The 15,412-nt window shown below is 37.9% G+C and overlaps 1 long non-coding RNA gene across 1 annotated transcript; it reads left to right on the top strand.

Annotated features, from left to right (window-relative positions):
- Positions 1–5,311: 5,311 nt before the first annotated feature.
- On the top strand, positions 5,312–14,824 carry LOC125136318 (uncharacterized). Its single transcript, XR_007137152.1, has 2 exons — positions 5,312–5,620; positions 14,665–14,824. It is a non-coding gene; the product is annotated as an uncharacterized LOC125136318 (long non-coding RNA).
- Positions 14,825–15,412: the final 588 nt, after the last annotated feature.

Genomic DNA, 15,412 nt, shown 5'->3' with positions numbered 1-15,412 from the left:
TTTTCAATTACTTGGATTATGGTGCTGTAAAAAGATTGAAAATTGAATATATAGAGAAAGATATATAGATAGATGTTGTGTACACAAAATATCTATATCTTTAAGTACATTAATCGATAGGCATGTATACTTGAGCACGTGGAATTACTTCTTCTGCTTTAAGAAAAGAACTCAGTGAAGTGACATGCTTCTACTAAACAGCACACACCAAGGTTTGTTATGCGTCTTCTAATTTATCCCACTTCTTCGAGGAATTGAGCTTATGTTATGCATATTATCCAGCCAGATAAATAAGGAGTGAATGTGATCAAACTACTGCTTACATTCATGGTTTGCTGTTTTACTTAAGAAGGTGATTCTCATCACACATCCAAAGAGGGGGGAAAAAAAAGTGAGGGAAATGAAGATCTTAAAATATTTATTTCATTTTTCAGGAAAAGGAAGCCTCTCACCTTCAAGGAACATGAATCCTTCTCTGTAACTTCACACTCTACTCCCTCTAGATCTCGGCTTTGGCTATACTGAGATTTTTTGCCTTGGTGTGTGTGTGTGTGTGTGTGTGTGTGTGTGTGTGTGGTGGGAGGAGCAGCCATGTGTCTGAGGTGGTGACAACAGTCAGCAGAGCCAGAGCCTTAATCACTGTTTACTGATTTAGTCCATTTTACTAGCAGGCAGTGCTTTTCCTGAGAGCTGTTTTCCTGGCGGGGTGCAAAGACTGCTTTCAGGGGCAAAAGTGCGTGTCTCCGTGCTGCCTGGCTCACCATCCCTGGCACTATCTTGCCACCACTGGCAGGGCCACTGCACCGAGGCAATGGGCCGGCATGTCAGCCTCTGCTTCTGACGGAGCTCATCTGGTGGTGCTGTTAATGAGGGCTGGAGAAAAGCAGGAGGGAGGGCACAAAAGACCCAACAGGGCAGCAAAACAATACCTATGGCAGCCAGAGCCAACACATTTCACACTGCGTCTCCACTCATGGGGTGAAAAGAATTGAAAATGACAGATCGAGGATTTTTACCTTCCCCTCTGATAGGCTTTTTTTTGTTTGGTTTGTTTACAGGGCTCTGGGGTTGCCTGGCTATTATTGTTGTTGCTATTTTTTCTGCTATGCGTTTTCTTACAATTGTGGACGTGTTACACTTAAAATAACGGGTGAGACGTGAAAAAGAAAGAGGTTCTCATTAGCAATTGCTGGCATTTCTTGAATAGTTTTTCGTCACCTTCAATATTTCTCCTCCCTGTCCCCCTGTTTGTTGTGATCAACTCCTGAATTCTACCATCGATTGGCAAATCTGGATAATTGTGGAGGTGAAATTAGAGCTGCAGGTAAAAACAGAAGTGGAAATGGATGATAGGAGCTTTGAAAACACACTGCTGCTATTTACCATGGTATTTAGTGGTATGGTATTCATTTCACAGGCATGTGGACTCAAAGGTGTCCCTGAGCTCTTGTAGGAAACTAATCCCAGTACCAACCAAATGGCTGCGAGTCATCCTCATTCACAAGTGTCATCTTAGAATCTGTTCAGGATGAGAGGAACAATCAATGGTTAGAGCCTGAGCCTGGGAAATTTCAAGGGCACACATTTAAGCCAGGGTTGTGACCAGGGCTTTATCTAAAGAGGGGCATGCCCGCCCCCTGAAGATCAATGTCACAATAATCTCCCTGAATGAAAACGCCCTCTCCGTCTCAGGCTCTTTGCTCTTCTGCTGTCGAATCCAGACCCTTTGGGGGTGGTTTTCCGTCCTGCGCTTCCTGTATTTATTTATATGATGGAGTTTTTTACTCATTTCAAATAAAATGTTCAGCAGTAGGTTGAAAAGCCACTGGTGGGGGTTAGCAATAGGACTGACGTAAGATTCTAACCCAGAATCTTCCAAACCCAGAATTTACTCCTGTACAGGTGGCCTTTTCACACAAGCACTGAACCTCTCTGTCACACTGGTTCCCCAGCCATTTGCGTTCTTTTTCCCAAAATGCAGGAGGCCCATTTCCCTTTTCCAGTGAATGGCCTCCTTGACCACCTGAGAATTATCTCTACAATCTCTTCGTCTTCTGTTAACTCACAGGACCCAATGACGAGATTTGGGAATGATATGAACATCTATGAAGCATCTTGAAAACTTTTGTTGTAAATTGCACTTGCTCTCTTAAAACAATTTTGCACTCGTTGTTGTTGTTGTTGTTGTTGTTTTGCCTTTTTGCCTTTTCTAGGGCCACTCCCACAGCATATGGAGGTTCCCAGGCTAGAGGGTGAATCGGAGCTATAGCCGCAACCCACACCACAGCTCAGGGCAACGCAGGATCCTTAACCCACTGAGCAAGGCCAGGGATGGAACCTGAAAACTCATGGTTCCTAGTCAGATTTGTTAACCACTGCACCACGACGGGAACTCCAAAACACATCTTGCATTCTTAAAACATCATTTTTAAGACAGCATGCCACTTTTAACTCATTAGTATTTATCTCAACCTAAGCTACTGATGTACTCCTTCCCAACCTCAATAAACGACCCTCTGATTTCTATCTTACCATCATTATCCATATTAATTATGATATAAATCAAATATTCCTAATGCTTTTATAAATAGCCATCAAGTGATGCTATTTCTAAGGACTATATTTTGGAGAATCAGAAATATATCTGACAAAAGAAGGTCTCTAGTATTGCTTTAGCCAGACTAATCGCTACCTTTGCTACTTTCTGCCACCTTTGCCTGTGTAAAAAGGAATCAGTTTAACATGTTAATATCATGTGCAGTTGAACAGTTACCAAATGTCTATGGTTAGAGCCTTCATAGGCCAAGGCAGACCCTGGAACACCATTTCTGCTCTCCTTGATTTGCAGGTGACACCGACACCACATAACAGGCTCTGACTCACCAGGGACTATGTTACAGATGTTAGCTGCTTTGCTTGAAAATTCAAAGCAATAGCTGATTTACAACAAATTAGAAATATCTCTCAAAAATATACTCATTTCTCCAAATGAAGCTCAACAGTGACATGACACCACTCTAGATTTTTGTAGGACTGAATTATCACAAAGACGTTTTCCTGGTCTTCACAAATATCCACACAATTGTCTCAGGTTTAAAGTTTGCATTTTCTCCATTTCTACTGAAGGTAGATAATCATATTGGAAGTGGAGGGGAGAGAGAGGGGATGGTGGAGAGAGGGAGAGAGAGAGAGAAGGAATAAAAATAAAGTGAGAAAAAGAAAGGGGGAGATCACCTTTAAGTCTTTTCTTTTCTCTTTCTTTCAAATGACACAATAGAATTTTTTTTTCCTAAAGTTGTATTAGGGATTCACTTAAGCAGAAATGAACTGTAATATGCAAATAGTTCTAATTGGACTGCTAATAGAGCGTGTCTCTGTTGTTTTTTTGTAGGGAGTTTTATGCCTATGTAATCAGTGCAGACAGCCGTTAAGTAAATGAAGAGGCAACTAACAATGTCAGAAAAGAGACCGGGCGGTTCCGGCTGACACTACCCTAATCTTCCAGGACCCATTAAATGGCAGTTTCAACGCATTACCTACCATAACATCCTTGAATATCACTGATTTTATTTGCAGTATCAAACATTCCATTTCATGCCCCATTAACAGTGGGAGCCTGAGCTTTTTGACGCAGCTAAACATTTTACTAACTACCTGGACTAAGTAACCAATTAACTTTTGGAGACAATACGGCCAATTAAGCGCGAAAAGGTAAGGCTGTCATCCCCCACGAAAATTGAATTTCCTTTTCCTGATGGCACTTATTGTCGCCGCTCAATTGTTAATGGGGATTCGGTCCCTATTAAAGTATGAAGGCAAAGCGGAATGGAAAAGTTCAGAGGACTTAGTTCCTAAAGAGTAGGTCACCAAGTGTCCCAATTGGCCACTAATTCAGTTAACTTTTCTTCATGCCAGATTACTTATTGGATGTGACTGGAGCAGGGCTCTAGTATGACATTCCGTGATAGTACATTGCACAATCTGGTAGCTTCTGAGGAACCCACAGGCCCAAGGCTGTAGTTTGGGATCTTATATGGGACGTATAGGGGAAAACAAAACAAAACAAAACCAGAAAAACAGGTTTTGTTTTTTGTTTTTTGTTTCTGTTTTTTAGCAGAAATATTCCTGTCAGAAAAGATATTGCCCTGGTTATCACCAGTTTGGACATTTTGGAGATAAAAACAAACCCTTGTAAAGGAAAGGTGTGTTCCCAATTAACCCTCTGTGGTTTGGGAAGTCATTTTCTAAATGGCAGACAAGGTTGAGGGGGTGCTTCTGCTTGGTGGATTTGACTCCAGTTGACTGGAATGGTGCACGAGTAATGAACTTGGATATCACATTTTGAAAGCTTGAGGCCAATTTTATCCCTCTGGTAGGAATCTTTCATCTGGGAAGGTGCAGAAAAAATTTATCCTGAAGGGCATCTGCCATAGACCATGTATAAGTGAAAAACATGAAGCTTCCATAAGAGCTATAGCCCAAATGTTAGACTGAGATTCAAGTATCTTTTTTAAGAGCCAGATTACATCACCTTTGTGAAAATGCAATTGTTCTAAATGTGAAGAAAAATCAAGGATTTTGAAAAATCAGAAAAGAAGAGAATTCCAATGACAATTATTTGAACCTGACTGTTTTATGAAAAAGTTAAGGTTCGAATATTCCATGTTGTCACATCATTCCTAAAGCAATGTGATTCTGTGACATTTGTTTGAAGCCTGTTCACTTATATTTAAAATAGGATTTGAGTCTGAAAACTCATAAGTAAAGCAGTGATCTCAATTGTGCTCCGAATTATTAATTCCCTGTATCATTTCAATAGTTAAAGGTGCCTAGTCCCCATAGAACAGCTATTGAAATGCCATGGGGGAAAATACATAGATTCCATTGTTATATTAGTATTCTAGATTCATAAGTTTTATGTTGCTTCTGCCAGTGATAGAAACATAAGCAAAAAGGATTAATGTTATATCCCTTCTAGTTTAAGGGCCTTTTGAAGAATTTGATAAGAATGTGGCTTCCAAAGAAGATTTGTGGGATGATTCTCCTATATTATCATGGATTAATTAATAACATTGATCAAAATTTCCTTTTGAACTTTTTCTTGGATTTTAATGATTTTTTTTCTCAAGAGATACCATTTTCTCTACAGAAGAGATTGCTGTGGGGTGTTTATTTTAGCCATTTTCCCATGACAGTGGATCATTTTAAAATGATTACAACAGTTTGAACTTCCTGTTATTTAAAAGAGAGGAGTAAAACCAGAGGAGTAAAATCTCCAGTGATTCCCACCCCCATCCTCCAACATCGTCATATGAGAAGAATGAAAAACAAACAAGCAAAGACAAAATTAAGTCAGCAGCCCTCAAATGGTGGAAAGGGGTGGTGGCCAGAAGCGCCTAATAATTTGACTCACTAAGTGAAGGTGGCAGGAAACACTGTAGGAAGGACCAAAGCTTCCCAGGATGCTGGACCTGCACTGGAGCAAGGAGGCACCACAGAGCTTCATACAGAGAGGCATTGTGGGAGACTCCAGTGCTGGGTCCTTCCAACCCTCTTCATGGCTAAGGGGGAAGCTGAAATCTTTCATTTCTTGGGTTTATGAGGAGCCAAAAATTAAGAGGTAAGTAAACAACCCATGCTTTCTCTGATGCAAATGTATTTTCAGGGCTCCAGTCTGTGTCTCTCCCACTAAAGGAAAGCACATCATTGAGACACTGACCTTGACATTGGACCTTAACAAGCAGAGAGGGCAGATACCAGGTACAGCAAGAAAGGGTACACAGAGATTCCATCCCCAATCCTCAGGCCACAGAAAACCCACTTCTCAAATTGTATCTCTTAGGAGAGGATGTGTGGAGTGTTGAGGGCAAGGGGTGTGAGTGGATAAGGTGAGAGCTAGGAGACAGGGTGATTACATGGAAAAGTAAAAACAGAAAGATAGACAAAACCAAGATTCCTGGACCTTGCCTTTCTTTTTTGTTTTGTTTTGTTTTGTTTTTACTTTTTAGGGATGCAGGTGTGACTATGGAAGTTCCCAGGCCAGGGGTCGAATCAGAGCTGCATCTGCTGGCCTATGCCACAGCCATAGCAATGTGGGATCTGAGCCATGCCTGTATACCAGAGCTCATGGCAATGATGGATCCTTAACGCACTGAGCAAGGGCAGGGATCAAACCTTCACCCTCATGGATACCAGTCAGGTACATTACCACTGAGGCACAACAGGAACTCCCCTGACCTTGCCTTTCTACATACAAATATATATGTACATATGTATATATACAAGTGTATACCTAGAATATTTTATATATTTTATATATATTTATATAAAAGACAAAGTTTTAAAATCAGGATGCATCAATCAATAAATAAACCATTTAGAAGAAGGCATAGGTAAATTCATTTTTCATCTTGGAGTGGGTAAACCTCCCAATTAAACACACAATTATAGGATATGGTAGGTATATGTGATTGAAAACATTCTGGACAACAACAAAAACAAATGCCATGAGTTTTAAAAGGGTAAATATCAAAGCCAACCAAATGTGTTCATCATTTGATGGTCTATATTTTTTAATTAATAAAAGCTCAAAACAAATCAATTAAACAAGAGAAAATCAACAATTTACAGATAAATATATTCAAAGAATCAAAATATATAGTTTCTTAGTTTTACTTAGAGTTTTAAAAATTGCAAATCAAAATGACAACAGGTTGCCATTTTTCATCTCTTTGATGAAACAAATGCCCAAGTTTGATTTCTCCCCAGACTACCACCTCCTCCAAACTTCTGGAGAAAAATTTATTGATGCATCTCCAGTTCAAAATAAATACTTTTCTAGGAGCTACGCAAGTTACACACATACACACTTATCATCTTCCGTGTGCAATTTGAATATGTGTGTTATATAAATATAACTTTTTAAAAAGTGTTTTTTAAAAATAATTTTGACAACAGTCAAGAGTATTTGTCAATGTGAAAGTGTTAAACTATGGATATAAAGATCCCTAGATATATTGTTAAAAAAATCAAAGGCAATGTGATTGATAAAATTTCTTAGGCGTGTATAATATTTCTCATTAGGTATACATATAAACATATTCCCATATATTTCATATATATTTTATTTCTATTATTATTTATAAACATAAACACATATATAAGTATACATATGCTAGTATTGTATAAACTAGTACATCCATTAATGTTTATGTTTTCTAAAAGAAATCATAAGAAATTATATACATCGGTTGCATTTAAGTTTTGATGCGGTTTATTGAGAGACGGGCTTTTACTTTTTACTTTGATAGTTTGAGTTTTTAAATTATACACATATTCTTTTATATTATAAATTAATCTAAACTTTGTTAATGAGAGTAATAACCTTACGGGGACATTGGACTTCTTTGCTTCTTTTTTTTATGTTTCTTACTAGAAACTATCAAAGTTTGTTTTCTTTTTCTTTTTTTTAATGGCCCAACCCAAGGCGTATGAAAGTTTGCAGGCCAGGGCTGTGACCTATGCTGCAGCAATGCCTGATCCTTTAACCCCTTCGCCAGTCCAGGGATCAAACCCACGCCTCAGCACTGACCCTAGCCACCGTGGTTGGATTCTTAACTCATTGTGCCACAGTGGGTACTCCCAAAGTTGCTCTTTTAAAATAACAGCTTCTTTTTCCCCCTTGCCACCTATGTGGTTATGCATTGTGGAAAATTAGGAAATATAGCCTTTTCCTACCATCAAACCCCAAGATAATTTGTCCCTATGGATGCTCTTTGAAGGCCTATTGTACCCAATACAGCAGTGAAACACAAACACAGCTCTTCCCTCAAGAAACTTACATTTTAATAAGGGATATGTATTCTAGTAAAGTGCACATGTGACAAAGACAAGGTACAGTTAATAATCCCTTAAGGGCACTTGCAAGGTTGAAATGATAAGATACAAATGAGATGTCTAATCATGTTTTGGACTTGGATTAATATTTAGCTTTTTGAAATAACAGTTTTCTGATTTATAAAATGTACAGTATTAATTTACAAAATTTTGAAAGCACTCAAGTCAAAAGATGACCAGTGTGTTTTTTTTTTTTCTAAAGTTTTTTAGGGCCGCACCTGCAGCATATGCAGGTTCCCAGGCCAGGGGTCTAATCAGTGCTACAGCAGCTGGCCAACACCACAGCCACAGCAATGCCAGCTCCAAGCAGCATCTGAAACCTAGACCACAGCTCATGGCAATGCCAGATCCTTAACCCACTGAATGAGGCCAGGTATTGAACCTGCAACCTCATGGTTCCTAGTCGGATTCATTTCCACTGTGTCACAACGTGAACTTCAAAAGATCTCCAGTTTTAAACAGTTTTCTATCTTGCTTTTGCTGTGAATGTTTAAAAAAGGAATGTAGGTAAAGGGCTGATGAATCAGTAAAGTCTCAGTACTAATATGGCAATTACAATTAATTTCATTTTTAACACATTATATCATGAACATTTTCTCATAGCAGTAAATCACCCTTGAAAGCATAATATACATGATTCGGTGAAAAAAATGTGACTTATTTGAACAGCTCCTGGTTGCTAGACAATCATTTTGAACCCCATTTTTTTTTTTACATGCATGAGACATTTTTTTTTTTAGCTGTGGCTTGCAACTAGATAGTTAAAGAAATCTTATGTAATGTCTCCTTAATGAAGCTGTACTCCTTCTAAGAAGGGAGCTTGTGTAATGGAGGTGGTTAATAGCAGAATTAGAAGAGTCTGCCCTGGCAGACCTTGAAGTCTGGTTCAAACATTTCCCCTTGACTTTCCAAACAAGCCTGCCCCACTTGTGGCACTCGGACTCTCTTACGCATACTTTGCAGGTGGGAAAACCTGCATTATAAAAATAATATCAGAAAATGCTGTTAAACCTGAATGCTTTAAACCTCAGATTTCTTTTCTTTTTGCTTTCTTTCTTTTCCTTTTTTTTTCTTTCTTTCTTTTTTTTTTTTTTTTTGTCACCCCTGGGGCACATGGAAGTTCCCAGGGCAAGAACTGAACCCACACCTCAGCAGCAACCCAAGCCAAAAAGACTATGCCAGATCCTGACTTAACTCATGGTGCCACACTGGGAATCCTTTTTTCTAGGAAGTTTGGACTGGCAACAGTATGCAAGTAAGAGATGAGAGATGAGTCAGAAAGGCCATTCCAGAAATGACTATCGTTACCTAGTCGTAAAGTGCTGCAGACATGAAGACATAGTGAGCATGAAAAAGCAGGAGTCCGTGTGAAGGAACACCACGTGAGACTCTGTGAATGACTGGCTTGGGCATGAAGGCAAAGTTCAAAGGGGACACTTGGATTTTAGGTGGAAGTAAGTTTTTAACATGATTATAACATGATTATGAAGAAATGGGAGAGGCGAGACGGGTCCACAAAGCATGTAATGACAAACACGGAGTTAACTGCTTTTTCAGAAAAGCTGATGTCCTTAACAGTTTGATGTAAGAGGTCATTGATTCGCTAAGATTTTTGATCCTCCAAATTAAAGAAATATGATGATTGTGACGGAAAACTAAAGAGCACAGGGTCTGCAATCTTAGATGCTGACCAATGGGCTTCTAGTCTCCATCAGGAGCAAATAGACTAAGCTTACAGCATGTCTAACTGTGAAACTGGATAGAAAGGAATTGATATAAAAGGAGCCTATAGGAGTGCTGAGGACTGGACTAGCCCTGGGCTTTCCAGGGAAGAATGGAATACAGGGTAACTCCAAGTTCTGAGGATGGGCGTACGGTTATAGGACCACAGAAAAATGGGGAAAATGGAAAGAGAGACAGGCCTTTTCTGTTAAAGGGATTGAATTCATTTGAAGTCATTTAGGTTATAATAAAGAGGTTCATTTAAGACATGGGACTTGCTGAAATAATATGATTAAAGCCATGAAACATTAAGATTGTACTTGCCATAACAGAACACGTTTGGGCTATTATTAATCTAATCTCATAAGTGCACATAATACCCAAGTAAGCAAACCAAAGCTTTGAATTTGGTTTACACTAATAGTAAGACTATCTTGTGGGCTTTTCACCGGGATTCTCTGTACCATTAAGCAATTACTAGTGGCTAGAATACTAGCCCACATGTCGCTATTTCTGGTTAAGGGATTTTCTTGCCTGCCTGACTAAATCTTCCAATTAAATGCAATGGTACTACATTTCATTTCAGTCCTTCATTTACAATGCACAGTGGAAAGCATTGTTACTTTAAGTAAATAGTTTTAGGAGCTGTTGAACCACACACGTAGCATTGCTGAGTTTCAACCTTCCACCAGTGATAGGCTATTGCTGTGTAATAAGTAAAAAGTAAGACCTGGAGAAAATGAAAAGTTTTTTCTATTGATATAATAGTGACATCTTTAGTAACAGAATTACTCCACCGATAACACTTTCCAACTATATCTTTGTATTCATTTCTATTAATTTCATCAACGGGGTTCTATTTAAATTTGTTCTATTTAAAGTTTTATTTAAATAGCTCAACACTGACTGGAAAAGGGAGCATAGTTATAGTTCCTTCTATAGGATTCATCACAGATAAATTTAAAAATTCTAAACAAAATCATGACAGTGATGACGATGATGGTGGTAACATAATTTTTGGTGGAAATAGAAAAAAAAACGATTTTTTTTTCAAAGCTAGATTCATGCCTAAAAATGAATGTATTTAGTGGTAGAGCCAATTCTCGAATCATGTTTAATTATTTACTGTGAGGATATTCATAAAATCATAATGATATATAAGATCAATACATAACTTTTTCTCAGATATCAGAAAACCAGTACTGAGAGATTATCTCTGAAACACAGAGTAGTAATTAAACATGCAGGCTATTAAAATCATAACATCTGAAATCATGACATAATTCTAGCATCAACTAGCATTATAACCCTGGGAAATTTACTTATCTTGTCAGTGCCTCAGATTTATCTAGAAAAGGAGAACAGTAAGAGTACTTACCACACAGTTACTGTGAGCATTAAATGAGATCCTAAATTAAAGCACTTACCATATTAATTTAATCATTTATAAGCAAGTACATTTTTTGAACCCTAGGGACTATAATAATGGTATAAGATAATGAATATATAAATATTCAAGAGGATTTAGATAACATCATAGATAATAGAAGCGCCTCATTGTTTTACTAAAATGGAATCAAGGATATATGGGATATATTTCTAGATTTTAATGATATGATCATGGAAATTACTGGAGTGCCCAAGAAAATGCCTCTCGGTGCTATAATTTGGGGTGAACAATCCATTTAAAGACCCATTGATCTGTCTTAGATATTTGCAGAAATATTTATTCATCACCATTTGAATTAGATGAGTATGTAAGTTGCTTATATATGCAAAACATCCTCCTTGCCCTTATACTAAGAATGCTGGATGTCTCCAAAACTCTCCTTACTGTAAACAGACAGAATACTTTGTCTTTTAACTTGACAATTTAATAATATTAAGAGTGTCTAGGTAAAATGTGTGGTATTTTCAAATTTTGCTAATGTATGTGATATCCTTGCTCAAATTAAATATAATCCAAATAGTTCTTTATTGTTGTTTATCTAACTCCTCTAGAATTCTATATTGAGCTACCACTTTCTCTATTAGAATACTTCTGAAAGTCACAGTTTTAGCTGTTTAGGTAGAATCAAGGAGGGTTGGGAGAGAGTGAGAAAGAGAGAAAGAGAGAGAAAGGAAGAGAGAGAGATTTAACCAAAAATATTTCTTGAGCATCCAGATAGTTTTTCTTACAGTTAACTATTCTATTCAGACACACCAAATTAAAGCAATTAACCACAATGAATTCATAATTTTATTCTTCTTTCTTTTTTAGGGAGATTTTTAGTATCTGAAGATACAAGTTTTCAGACACTTTTTTCCCTAGCCCTTTTTTTTTTTTTAATTTAATTTTACTGTTCAAAGTCAAGAGTGATGTTCAGTGATAAAAGTTTTGAGAGTTTAATAAAAGGAATGCTATTTCCCATTATGAAATTTTATAACTGTTTCTTCCTACTTCTTTCCCAAACTAAAAGCCTTATTCTTTTCCTTAGAGCCTGGCCAGTATGGGAAACTGCCAGACCCAAACCCCTGCATACAGAAGCATTAGGCCTTGACCCCATGGCTTCCTAATAGATCTGCAAAGTGCTTTGTTCCTGGAAATCATCCGATGAGTAGTTCAGTGCTATTGTATATCTTGTTAGAACAGCAGAAGTGCCACAAAATGAACTAAAATCTCCCTGCAGAGTTGCTGCATCATATGCTTCGAACATTCTGAACTTTCAACAAATTCATGTTATGATCCTGGATAGGCATGGTTAAGTCTGCACAGGGGTTAAATGAGAAATATGGGTCTGCTGTTAAGTGTCTTTGGAGAGTGACAAAGCTTTGGGCATAAGAGGGTGGAAGAGGAAAAATTTCCTCTCAGCCCTTTCCAGTTGTATCACAGACAGAAGGAATACGGCAAAGAAGCTCAGGTACTGATCTCTGCAACCTCACAGCCTCAGGCAAGGCTGTTGACCCTCTCCACCTAGGTGCTGCCTCCTCTGTAAAATGAGAACCCTTCCATATTATGGAGTTTACTGTGATGTCTAACTAGCTAAGAAGGAAGACTGCTCATTTGTTGTAACTATATAGTTTCATATCTATCTATCTAATCTGTCATCAAAGTCAATACATTTCTTTCCTGAGTTAAAATACTTAAATGATAGTCTCCATACTCTTTTTCCTTTCTTTTTTTCTTTTTTGAATGAGGAGAGGTTGTAAGAGTTTGGATTTCATCCCAAGACAAATACATTCAAGGTTCCATGCATATCTCTAAAATCATCATCTTTTTTTTTTTTTTTTTTTTGGCTGCACCTATGGCATATAGAAGATGCCACTTCAGGGATCGAACCTGTGCCACAGCAGCCACCTGAGACACTGCAGTAACAATGCCAGATCCTTAACCCACTGCATCCCAAGGAAACTCTAAAATTATAATTCTTAAAACTATTCTGAGAAATTAAATGCCCATAATTAAGTGAACATTTTGATAAATTTTAACATACGTATACAATTTGTGAAAATATCACAATAGTCATTGTAGTATATATATCCATCACCCCAAAAGTTTACTTGTACCCCAATACTCAAGCAACCGTTCATTTATTTTCTGTCATTGTAGTTTAATTTATACTTTCTAGGGATAAATATGAATAAAATTATTTAATATGTGTCCTTTTTCTCTGGATTATCTCACTTAGAACAATTACTTTGAAGTTTATCCATGCTGTTGCTTGTATTAATAGTTCATTCTTTTTTGTTGCTGAGTACTGATACATTTTATAGATAAATCAAATGTATTTATGCAATTTCATATTGATAGGCATTTGGGTTATTTCCACATTTGTACTATTTATTGCAAATAAATATATTATGGACATTTATAAAGTGGTCTTTTTATGGACATACACTTTTATTTCTCCTGGGTAAACACCTAGGAATGGAATAGCTAGATCATATGGTAGATGAATATTTACATTTTTAAAATGATGTTAAACTATTTTACAAAGTGGTTTTGCCATTATATATTCCCACTGGGAATGATGAGAATTCCAGTTCCTCCATATCTTTGCAAACACTTCATATGATCTCTTTTTTTTTTGCCTCAGTTTTTGATATTTGAATTGGTATATAGTGGTGGTATTTCATTGTTGTTTTAATTTTATCTTCCTAATGACTAATATTGTCAAATACTTAATATGTTCATTTTCCAATTCTACTTTCTTTGAAGAGTTGGTTCACCTCTTTTGCTCATTTGTATTTATTTTTATTTTATTTATTTATTCATTTTTTGCTGTTTCTTGGGCTGCTCCCGTGGCATATGGAGGTTCCCAGGCTAGGGGTCTAATTGGATCTGTAGCCACCAGCCTATGCCAGAGCCACAGCAACGTGGGATCCGAGCAGTGTCTGTGACCCATACCACAGCTCACAGCAACGCCAGATCCTTAACCCACTGAGCAAGGCCAGGAATCAAACCTGCAACCTCATGGTTCCTAGTTGGATTTGTTAACCACTGTGCCACGATAGGAACTCCCTCTTTTGCTCATTTTTAGATGAGGTTTGTTTGTTTGTTTGTTTGTTTTGGTTTTTTGAGTTTTGTTTTGTTTTGGTTTTGGTTTTGTTTTTTTGCTTTTTAGGGCTGCAACTGTGACATCTGGAAGTTGCCAGGCTAGGGATCGAATCTGAGCTGCAGCTGCCAACCTACCCCACAGCCACAGCAACACCAGATCCGAGCCGCATCTGCAACCTAGATCACAACTCATGGCAATGCCAGATCCTTAACCCACTGAGCGAGGCCAGGAATCAAACTGGAGTCCTCAGGGTTACTAGTCGGGTTCGTTACCACTGAGCCACAATGGGAACTCCCAAAAATTCATTTTATGTTTTATGAACAAGTCCTTTACTAGTCTGTGGGTTATCTTTTGAGTTTTTAATAGTATATTTGTAAGAACAGAAATTTTAAATTTTGTTGCAGGTAAATTATCCTTTTCCCTCTTTACGGATCATGTTTTTGGTATCATTCCTAAGAAATCATTTCTAACCCAAGGTCTCAAAGTTATTTTCTCTCTTCTCTTTCAGGCCTCCCAAAGATTCTGAAGCACAATAATGGCCATAAGTTGCTTAAGGGCATCTGATACAAGAAACTCTGTCTGCTGGTTTCATGCTATACACCATTAAAATAATAATAGCTGGCTTTGTACTGGGCTCTTCTAGAAATAAAAGCTGTCATAGACCTTAAGCCTGTGACCCTTCTTATTCAGTTGCCCACTACGCTTTGGATCATGGAAATAACACCGCACACACTCGACATGGCTATTAAGTCCACTTCAAGACAGGAAGGAGCCACTTGTGGGTTCTCTGGCATATTCCACCTGCAGGAACAGGTGTCTCCCCCTGTCCTCAATCCCTTGCCAGATGTCATGGTGTTGAGGAATTCACTGCTCCCCAGATTCCTTGGCTACCAGAGAGGTATTCCCTTGGGAATAACTGAGCTAACTGCAGCAGGTGTTCTTAGACTGTACTGTTGGCCCTACTAGCCATTGTTTGTGGTGGAGGACAATGAGATGTTGCTTCTTTCCCTTGCTTGGCCCAGATATCCCAGGATGGGACCCAAGGGTCAATGTAATTAGTCAGATTCAAGCAACCATCTTCACACTGGATACCCTGGCCAATATACAGCTCTGTCTTTACATTTTTTATAAACTAGAGGAACATTACCTAATGATTGTCCCTTTCAAGGGAAAGGACTTTGGAAATTGTGCCTCAAAAATTCCCCAAATATACAAGAAAGTTACACATATAGACTCATAATACAAGACCTCATTAG

Source organism: Phacochoerus africanus, chromosome 9, assembly GCF_016906955.1.
Source record: "Phacochoerus africanus isolate WHEZ1 chromosome 9, ROS_Pafr_v1, whole genome shotgun sequence".
Classification (NCBI taxonomy): domain Eukaryota; kingdom Metazoa; phylum Chordata; class Mammalia; order Artiodactyla; family Suidae; genus Phacochoerus; species Phacochoerus africanus.
This window is presented reverse-complemented; position numbering and strand designations above follow the sequence as displayed.